The sequence below is a fragment of the Euprymna scolopes genome, chromosome 38 (assembly GCF_053919585.1).
Source record: "Euprymna scolopes isolate OS-2025 chromosome 38, ASM5391958v1, whole genome shotgun sequence".
NCBI lineage: Eukaryota > Metazoa > Mollusca > Cephalopoda > Sepiida > Sepiolidae > Euprymna > Euprymna scolopes.
This window is the reverse complement of record NC_136519.1, coordinates 90,082,948-90,093,996: the sequence shown is the minus strand read 5'-3', so window position 1 is coordinate 90,093,996 and position 11,049 is coordinate 90,082,948. Positions and strand designations below refer to the sequence as shown.

General features: G+C 39.3%; 1 pseudogene across 1 annotated transcript; it reads left to right on the top strand.

Annotated features, from left to right (window-relative positions):
• The first annotated feature begins 326 nt into the window (after positions 1 to 326).
• On the top strand, positions 327 to 9,455 carry LOC145263233 (histone-lysine N-methyltransferase SETMAR pseudogene; annotated as a pseudogene). The gene is made up of 2 exons (XR_013864498.1): positions 327 to 395; positions 8,060 to 9,455. The product of XR_013864498.1 is annotated as a histone-lysine N-methyltransferase SETMAR pseudogene (transcript).
• Positions 9,456 to 11,049: the final 1,594 nt, after the last annotated feature.

The window sequence follows — 11,049 nt, the reverse complement described above, 5'->3', positions numbered from 1 at the left end:
TATACAAATACCCAAAAACTCTATATATATACAAGGGGACAAGATTCTTTAGGTCCGCCAGATTATTCTGTATTTAAAAAAAAAAAAAGTTGAATTAAGCATCCATTTGTCTAGTTGTCGTCTGTGTTGATAATATTTCAATAACGATGGTGTCTGTCTTCATTTTTTTTGTTTTCATTTAAAGATTAAAATGTCCAGATAAATAAAATAATACTAATTTTACAAGAAAAAAATATCAGTTGGTTTGAAATAATTTTTCGATTTTTTTTTTCATTTATTTTCGTTTTCTGCGAACTTCGTCTTCCCGTCGCCATTTTGAATTTTGACTTCCACCGGCGAAGCAAGTTTCGTCTTTAAAATAGTTTCTTGCTCGAAAGCGGTTTATAAAACAAAACGTAAGTATTACCGATTAAATTTATTTGGGAAACACGCATATTAACTTATTCGAGCGTGGTCAACGTAAATAGAAGGCCGTTCCATTAAAGCCACGTAACCTGGTGACGTCATAGAAATAAGTAAAATGGTCAAGTTAAGCAATATGCGATTAAGAATAGTTTTATTTATTTATTTTTTCAATATTCAAAGAAATTACAGGTTTGTATTACTATACACATACATTCGAAAAATTTGTCAAAAAACAAATATATAACAAATAAATGTTATCAAAGGCAAGATAAGTTACTTTTCTACCTAACTGGATAATTTTTTTAGTGTTTTTATGTAATGCAACATGTTTATTCAGCTCGAAAAACATAGTGTTTACCAATGTATTGGAAAATTTTAAATGGCGCCCGATTCTCTCTTGAATATGGTAAGTTTGGGAAAATGAGTTAAAAATAAAAAAATACTATACAAAATGCTGTTAGAAACTTGCTCAATATGTTACCGTAACATGGGCTGACATATATTCGGTGGGTTTCTAACAGTATTTTGTATTGTTACTTATTTGGGCCAAATTTAAATACTCGAAAACCTTTAAAACTTTTCATTTTAAAGGTGATTGTTAAGGTGGAAAGAAAGTAAAAATACGAAGAGTATTATTGCTAACATATATTTCAGTAAATAAAGAAACGTTTGCACACATACTTGTGGGAGTTGAAAACTCCCAGCCTAACTCGATTGTCACCTTTAACTTAGAAGAGCGACCTAGCTACGTCACTTCCTGTTCCCCATATTTCTTCCTCTTTTGCGCTGGACCTTCAAGCAGTCAAGATGTAACAAACACCGCTCCGGGTGGCATGAGCCACCACATCGCCCTGACTAGCCAGTCAGCCTTTCACAGCTACCGATCGCAAGTATTGAACTCTTATTCTAACAAACTCTCATTCTTTCTATCACTTCTTCATGTATATTTATTTAAATAAATTGCATTTCTCTCGCTGATATATAACGTTATATTTTCGTCCTCATTATGCGACCTTTTGCCTTTTCAATTCCTCTACCATTAAATACATCCACCATCATACACATGGGGATGGGGTCGTCTATCACACAGCAGACCATCCTCTCACACACCATCTGGTGACCCCGACATGATATTTTTTCTTCAAATGGTGACCTAACAAATGCTAAACCATCTTCGTTCCCCAAAACATTTAAAACGTTCTCACTGTTGCAATGAAACATACCGTTATATCGTTAAATAATTAGCGAAATATACTCAAAAAAGAAAGAAAAAACAAAAAAAAACACAATTTAAAAAAAAAAGGAGAAAAAACTTTTTTGTTGCATTTTCAACTTTACGTCTAAACACACGTGCATCAATTATCTATTGTCCGCCATTTTGATTTTTTTTAAACAAACCACCTTGAAAAGAAAAAAAAAAGTTTTTTCTGTCACGGCCTAAATAATAATAATAATAATAATAATAATAAAAGAGAACAATAAGTTTTATCTATATTCACGCACTTTAAAAAAATATAGACATTTTATTCTCTTCTTCACATTTTTTATAACAAAGCGTATCTTTAAACAACGATGTCTGTTTAAAAATCGACGATACCAATGGACTACTTTCTTCACTTTATCGAAATATTTTTTTTTGCCATGCGCGAAAAAAAACAATATTTCAGCCTTCAATTTCATCATGGAGAACGTGTGGCAACAAGCCCTCTGCAGAACTCAAATAGCAACTCTCATGCTATTTCAACTCCAGTTTTCCACAATTATGGAAAGGAAAAAGCAACAACAAGCCTCTCCACGGCATATCAACCCTTTCCAGCAACACCTTGCAGGATATCAACCTTTTTTAGCAACAAACGCGACAACCAACACAAAGATGTTCACCAAACACTGTACACGTTTGGATTTCACAACGATTCACCTCACTTCACTGAAGTTCTCCAGCTAACATGAGTAAGCTGCATCATGCACACTGATACACTCATCCTGGGCGTTCAGACCGTACCGACTCACTGACTACGCCCGAGCATGCCCGAGCACCTGAACAATGTTGACACCGCTCTCTACGGATGGACCAATTTCCTCGCAGACTCACTTGTGACCGTAAGCATGTAGTCGACGCATTCATGACCAACGCGAACCAACTTCAACCCACCGTGCTGACTCTTGCGCATGCTTCATAGACTCCGTGGCAATACAGTCCATGACCACAACACTTGCACTCAAACTTATAACATCATTCCTGTGACCATTCCACAGTTGTACAAGTTTGAACACCTTTTCCTGATATCCTTTAATGGCACAACTCTATCTTTCCACCTTGCTACTTAATAAATAAAAAAATTCTCTCTCGTTCTCTATACAGTGGACACACATGCACACATATATATGCATGTTTTTTCTCTTCTCTAGCTTCAAGCTAACTAGGAAGGGAGTATTGTGGGAGTTTGAAAACTCCCAGCTTAACTCAATTGTCGCCCTTTAACTCAGAAGAGCGACCTAGCTACGTCACTTCCTGTTCCCCATATTTCTTCCTCTTTTGCGCTGGACCTTTAAGCAGTCAAGATGTAACAAACACCGCTCCGGGTGGCATGAGCCACGACAGCGCCCTGACTAGCCAGTCAGCCTTTCACAGCTACCGATCGCAAGTAACAAACTCTTATTCTAACGAACTCTCATTCTTTCTATCACTTCTTCATGTATATTTATGTAAATAAATTGCATTTCTTTCGCTGATATATAACGGTATATTTTCGTCCTCATTATGCGACCTTTTGCCTTTTCAATTCGTCTACCATTAAATACATTCACCATCATACATATGGAGACGGGGTCGTCTATCACACAGCAGACCATCCTGTCCCCAACATACTTAGTTATGGTAGTCCATCCATGTGGATGACGACATCCTTTTCATTATTTTAAAAATTAAAAAAAAAATTTTTATTGACTCTGTGACTCCGTTGATGACTGTGAAGCCCAATGTGTGATCTGCACTGCTTTGCACAGAGAGAACTGGAAAACAGGATTTGGGTTTGGATGGTGAGTGGCTGACGTTCGTCGGTGTCTCTGTGCGATGCTACATAGTTGCTCGTTCATGCTCATTATTGAAGAAGGCAATTCTGCTTTCAAATGTAGAGCACCAAGTGTCTTTGTCTGCTGCCAAAGTCTCGAAAAGATTGAATGGGATATTGCAGTACTTGAGTGTGAGCTTGATGCAGTCTATGTAACGTTTCTTTGGCCAACTGATGTTTCATCAGCCATGAACTGACTGGAAAGAACTCTTTGAGGTAATCTGTTTGAAGGCATCCTGATGAGGTGGCCCGACCATCGAAGCTAACGGCAGATAAGAGTAACTCTAGAGGAGCAACTCCAGCTTTCTTGCGAATCTCTGAATTGAAAACCTTGTGCCACGAATGGACACCAAGAATCTACTGTAGTCGTCTGATACAAAATGACTCCAGCAGCCTGATGTAATAGCAATAAGAAACCAATGCCTCAAAACCATACAGGAGGGTGGGTATGACGACTGCATTGTACACAGTGACCCTTGTATGGGCCCTGAACTTGTGGTTAGCAAACACTCGGTTATTCAGGCAGCCAAAAGCAGAAGAGGCGAGATTAGGGTGGCGCTGAACTTCATTGCTAAGGTCACAGGAGAATGAGAGATTGAAGCCAAGGCATGTGGAACTGCTGATATTCTTTAGAGGGATACTGTTGACGGTGAAGATGGAGACATGTTTGGCCAGATTTCTATCTTCTTGGTGTTGGTGAGAAGGCCAGCTCAGTGGTAGGTGTTAGAGCCTCTGTCAGAACTGCATTAAAATCTTCTGGAGTTATGGTTAGGGAATGAAGCATCATTTATATTGTAAGTCGAAGATGAGCTCTTCAGAGGTTTGAATCTTGGCCGGAAGATGGTTCAGGTTGAAGAGGCTGCCATCAAGACGGTACTGGACAGCAACAACATCAGAAGATTGAAAGTCACAGCATGAAACCAAAGTGAAGGCAATCAGGAACAGATTGAAAATGACTGGAGCCAAGACACATCCCTGCTTCACACTGACATTTATGGCAGAAGTGTCTGATTCTGCACCTGACATGGCAACGACAGCACGCATGCCAGTGTGAAATTACTGGAAGACTGACAAGAAAGTAGGAGGACAACCAAACTTCTGGAGAATATTCCATTACAGCTCATGGTTCACGGTGTCAAAGGCTTTAGTTAGATCTACGAAGGTTGAATAGAGCTTATGAAGCCGTTCACAACATTTCTCCAGGAGGAGACAAGTAACGAAAATCATATCAGTGGTACATTGTGATTCTCGGACATCAAGATAGACAACAGTCTCCAGAAATCGGGTGAGCATGATCTTAGCCAATACTTTGCTAGCCACAGAGAGAAGAGAGATTCCTCAGCTGCTGCCACAGTCAACGCAGTCACCCTTACATTTGTAAATGAGGGTGATGTTAGCATCCTTCCACTGCTGTGGTAGAAACTTTGCTGACCAACAATCCTGAATGAACTGGTGAAGATGCAGGAGGAGGTTAGTTCTGTCATACTTTAGGATCTCAGCATGTGTTATCGGGACCAGCTGCCTCGTTGTTTTTTGGCTGTGAATGCCCTCCTTCACTTCGCTCAGGGATGGTGGGTTATCCAACACAAGAATAGATCCCAGAGTGGGGACATCATCGACAATAGAAGGCTTAGTGGCATTGACCTTATGATGGGATCGTCCCATCTTTCCAGGATACCACTCTTTGATGAGAGCACTATCCTTACTATACATGGTGCATGAAGCATTGCATTGGGCTATGTATCATCTTTACTGCCTTGTAGAAACCATAGGTGTCGCCAAGGTCTGCACAGCTTTGGATCTCCCAAGCCTTGTTCAGCTACCATTCATTCTCCAACTGACGCAATTCTCACTGCACCAAGGCATGAAGGGAGGATAAATGCTCGTGGAATGTGGAAGATGCTGGATTTCTAAAAAGGGCATCATGAGCGACATTTTCTCATGTATGAGGTATCCAAGGTCCCCTGCACCATCGTTGAATTAGTCCTTGTATCATCTCTTAGAGTAGCCAAGAATGGATTCTGAGGCACTATGAAGAGCGGTTGAGATTTCTTGCCATTCTGCTGTGAGAGGAATAGTGGTCACTGCTGAGACAGCAGCAGGAGCAGGGAGGGACTCGATGATGACATCACACAATTTGGTTGAGCTTGCCAGATTCCATAGAGAAGACAGGTTGAGTCACCATTGGAGCTTCTGCCGATGGGTAGATGGACATACGTTTAGTCAGAGACTTGAGCGAATCAGATGGTGATCAGAGGAGCATTCAGCACGACGCATTGCACAGAAAGGACTTGGCCTGCCTTGATAGAGTTCAAAATAGACTTCGTAGCCTCGTAGGAGATGTCCTTTTCTCTTCCTTGCAACCTCTATGTCACAGATGAGATGTTGCGAGTTTGTCTCTGATGTATCGTTATTTTCATGGAAAGTGTTCGACTGAGCTTCAATCTATGGTCCCCCCTCGCAAAACTTTCACAAGAAACACTCGTCTAGCTGTAAACACTATCAATAATTCCCCCCACTCTTTATCTGTGCCTAAACCTAAACGTAGATTCCATGAACAAAGCTTTTTTATTAGAACTGCTCGCCTGTGGAATTGTCTTCCGTTTTCCTGCTTTCCAGCTGACTACAATATGGTTGTCTTCAAGTCTAACTTAAATAAGTTCTTGATGAGCCGTTCCATATAAGTTATGAAATTTACCAAATTTTCATTACTAATTATTATTATATTGTCCAATTTCTACTGTACACTCTTTAACCCTTATTCTTGAGTGGCCTCTTGGCCTTGATAATGTGTTGATACCTATGAAAAAAAAAAAAAAGAAAAAGTCCAATGTGAACAAGTTCTAATTGAATCGTCCCCCTAAGTAATCCAAGTTACAAAATTCCCACTGTTTACTATGCTAAAATCACAATGACTAATGTATACCTATTAACCCTTATCCTCGAGTGGCCTCTGGGCCTAGATAAGTGGTGACACATGTAAAAAAAAAAAAAAGGTCAAAAGCACATCATGCAGATCACAAGGTTTAACGATGACATAATTGATAAGGTTCCAATGTTTCGACTTTGGGTGCATCTAGGACGTCTTGTACATGTCATGTAGCTGAAACATGGTGTTGGTAATGGTAAGACCTATTTCTGCACAGAGGGACAGAATTCGGAGACCATTTCTGATTACGTTTCCAAGTCTATGTCCAATGACTCCTTGCCATATCTCATGGTTTTTGCCAAATCTGGCATTAAAATCGCCCAGCAGAATGATTTTATCACTGCCTGGGATTGTTCCTGATTGTAGCTGTGAGGTTGTCATAGAAACGGTCCTTCACGTCCTCCTCCAATTCAAGTGTGGAGCATAAGCACTGATCAGGGTGGCATAATCACTTCTGGTCAGTGGAAGCCATAGTGTCATGAGACATTCATTGATGGCATTTGGTGTCTCGTGTAGATGGCAAAGCAGAGATGATCAGATAGCAAAGCTGACACCGTGAATGCGACAGGCATCCTCCAGGAGACTTTTCCAGAAAAAGGTGTAGACATCGCCGATCTCCTCAAGTGACCCCTCAACAGTAAATTTCATCTCACTTAGGGCAGTGATGTCAATGCTGTAGTGGGTGAGCTCCATGGCAACTAGGGCGGTGCGACACCGAGGGTGATTTTCTGTAATAGTCTAGAATGGTTCTGACATTCCAGGTAGTGACTGTACAAGGTTCGTGTTTGCTATTCTTTATGTTTTGGCCTCAAGTGGAATGTCCCGGTGGATGCAGTTGTCCACCCAGGAAATGTTGGACAGATAGTGTTTAGGCCACCTTTTCCAGACCCCTTTTTCCATTTGGAGGTAAAGTAGTGCGGTTCCTTAAAAGAAATGCTCAGTCACCTTGGTAGGACTAAAAAGAGATGGCGTTCCAGTCCCAAACTCCCAGCAATCATCTTGCCAGGGCCGTCTAAGATGCAGGGCATGAGCTAGAGGCTTCCAACTCTATCTGGATCCTGCCCCCATCACGCATTATCCTATCGCCGCAGGTTTAAGATGTGACATGATGATGAAGATTCCTGTGCAAAAAGAAATTCTAAGTGTAAAGGGGAGGTGCGCAAACTCCAGTCCACTATCTTGACTGCCCTCAGAGGGTTCCAGTGGTATGGATGAGAGCCACGACAACTGGCTCATTGGTTGGCTGCAAATATCTAGTCTGTCGGAAGTCTGCCCACCCGGTTACATCCCGTCGGTTGTTACTATTTAACCCATAGCTGGATAAGCATTTCAGCATCACCAGGGCGTATCCACATACTGGTGGGCCATTATACCAGTACTATGAGGTGCTGATCCTCCAAGGTTTTCGGCAGGGACCTTACCCTTAGCCTTTGGCTCAAGAAAAGAACCTAGATAGCAAGGCAACAAGGTGTGAGTTATTAGGTTGCTGCAAAAACTATATCGTTTTCTCACATATGTTAGTTTTTAGATATGATTCCTGAATTAATTCATTGATATATATAGCCATGTAATATATCATTTTGAAGCATGTTTTTCACTCTACCAAATTGTCTTATTCATTATTGTTCTCAATCTTTTCATTCATTTTCTGCAGGCTTTTCGACAGCATGGACAAAATTCAAATCAGCACGATTTTCTTGTTCCAGTACAAACTAGGCCAAAAAGCTGCAGAGACAGTTTGTGATATTGATGACGCCTTTGCCTCAGAAACCACTAACAAACGTGTGGCACAATGGTGGTTCAAGAAGTTTCACAATGGTGATGAGAGCCTCAAATATGAAGACAGTCACGACCGGCCGACTGTGGTTAACAACAAACATTTGAAAACCTTAATTGAAGCTGATCCTTGCAAAACTACACGAGAAGTTGCTGTTGACCACTCAACAGTCGTTCGCCATTTAAAGCAAATAAGGAAGTCAAAAAAGTTGGATAAATGTGTGACGCATAAATTGAACGATAATCAAAACAATCGTTTTGAAGTGTCTTATACGCTCCTTTTACAAAACAAAAATGACCCATTTCTCAAGCAGATTAGATGTTTGATGAGAAGTAGATCCTCTATGACAACTGGCGATGTTTAGCACAGTGGTGGGATGCCGGAGAAGCTCCACAACACTTCCCGCAGCCAAAATTGCATCAAAAAAGGTTATGGTGACTGTTTGATGGTCTGTGGCCAGTCTCATGCATCAGAGCTTCTTGAATCCAGGCGAAATGATTATGGCGGAGAAGTATTGCTGACAAATTGATGAACTGCACTAGAAGCTCCAATGTATGTGCCTGAGATTGGTCAATATGAAGGGACCAATTCTCCTCCATGACAACGCTCGCCCGCATGTTGCTCAACTGACCCTGCAGAAGCTGAATGAATTGGGCTAGGAGACTCTGCCTCAGCCGCCATATTCACCAGACCTCTCACTCAATGATTATCACTTTTTCAAGCATCTCGACAACATCCTGCATAATAAATGCTTCCAAAGTCCAAATGATGCTGAATGGGCCTTTAATGACTCCATCACTTCCAGAACTAAGGATTTCTATGCTTATGGGATAAATAAACTTTTTCTTTGTTGGCAAAAATGTGTCGATTCTAATGGTTCTTATTTCGATTAATAAAGTTTATTATGAAAAGAGTTATGATCTTTTGAAATTGAACATAAAAAAATGACATTTTTGCACCAACCTAATACTTTCTAGGGCGGTAACAGCTCATCTATAGCCAGAACCCCGATTAGTGAAATAGGTTTTACCAGGGGAGGTGGAGATTGGCTACATATAACCCTGATTAGGGAGCTAAAGTGGGCACGACCTGGTCCACGGGTCTCCCACAGGTTAGCAGAGGGAAGGAGGCGCCTTACTTTTTCTGGTGATGAAATAATTTTCATCCCACTATTAATAAATTAATACATAAATAAAATCAATACATATTCAACAGAAACAATACAGTCGCGATCTTCTGTTAAAAAGGTCATATAGGAAACCGTTTTAAGAATGCAGGGTCTCTTTGATGTTTATGATGATGATGACCACATAAATGAATTAATACATAAATAAAAACAATACATATCCAACAGAAGCGATCTGTGTAATTGACATGGTCATGATGTTCTGTTAAAAAGTTCATATCGTTTCTGTTGGACATGTATTGTTTTTATTTATGTATTGATTCATTTATGTGTTCACCATCACCATCGTCATACACATCAAAGAGACCTGGCTTCCTTAATACGGTTTTGCTATATCAACTTTAAAAAAAAAAACACACATATACATACAAACTAAAATAAATAATCGGATAACACCCTTTGCTTTAAAAAAAAAATTTATTCTATTTTCTTTTCTGAAGTAATATATATTTTTAAAACAGACCTAAATCATCTATATATATAAAAGCGAAAATGTATGTGTGTATGTATGTTCGCTTTTCCTCGATGTCCATGAAAGGCTTCTTTCAGAGAAGCGCTTGCTCGCTTCACAACTTCTTAAAACTTTTTATATCATCTATAAATTGTAGTATCTCAGAGTTACCCATGGAGCTCGCCTATCTATTTAATTTTATTGACTTTCAAACGTTAATTATTCCACATTTCCCGCATCGGCACGCGTTACATTCGGTTTTCGGTATAAAAAAAAGCGAAACTCGACTCTAATCACAGGCCGAAAGCCAGTTGTCTCAAGAGAGCTAATTAACGTTTGTTCAATGTCGCTTTCATTTCTCTCCTCCTAATAAACAGGAAGCGTGTTTTTAAAAACAAACAAAGCGATTTATTCACCTCATTCAAAACTGTCCCACACAAAATCGTAACTGCTGAATACCTATCGCCGTCACGTCAATCAAAAACGCGCACCTGTTTGTTTTTTTAACACTTTACTATTTTCCAACTGCGCGTCGTCAACGCTTCGGGTTTTTTTCACATACCCCGAAAAACACCCGAGCAACGCCGGGTACCCCTCGCTAGTTGTTTTATAATTAAAAAAAAATCTATTTAAAACATTAAATTTATTTATTGAAGACTATCATCCTCATCTTTTAGTTGTTGTTTCACAAGGTTTCCTGTGGCCTTCGTCTCATCTCAATAATGAATTCCAATTAAATAATTAAAAACATTCTATTCTGTTTTTCTAATAAATATAAAGAAATCAATAAATTTTTAATAAAGTAATATATTTTTATAATACTTAAACAGATTCAAACCATTGGGGGAAAGCATTTTATTCTATTAGAAAACACAACAGAATTGTATTTATTATTCCATGCAAAATTAAATCAAGTATTACTTATTTCTGTACAATATACAGAAAAAATAAAATTGTGTACAAAACTCATATTTTCTTTTGTGTTAATTTCTCTCTTTATTTTACTGTAAGAACAGAAGTCCAGTTACCAAATTGTCTATTATTTCTTCCACCTGAGATTGTTACTGGACACCGATAGGGTAGCAGTGTCAGAAATTTTGTGAAAACTATTAAATAATTCCACCCGCCATCTTTCGAAGCTTATAACTCCTTGAAAAATGTCATTCAAGCCCTAATGTTTTTTTTTTTTAATTAAAGGAGCAAGAACCAAGGTTTCATTAAAAAAACACA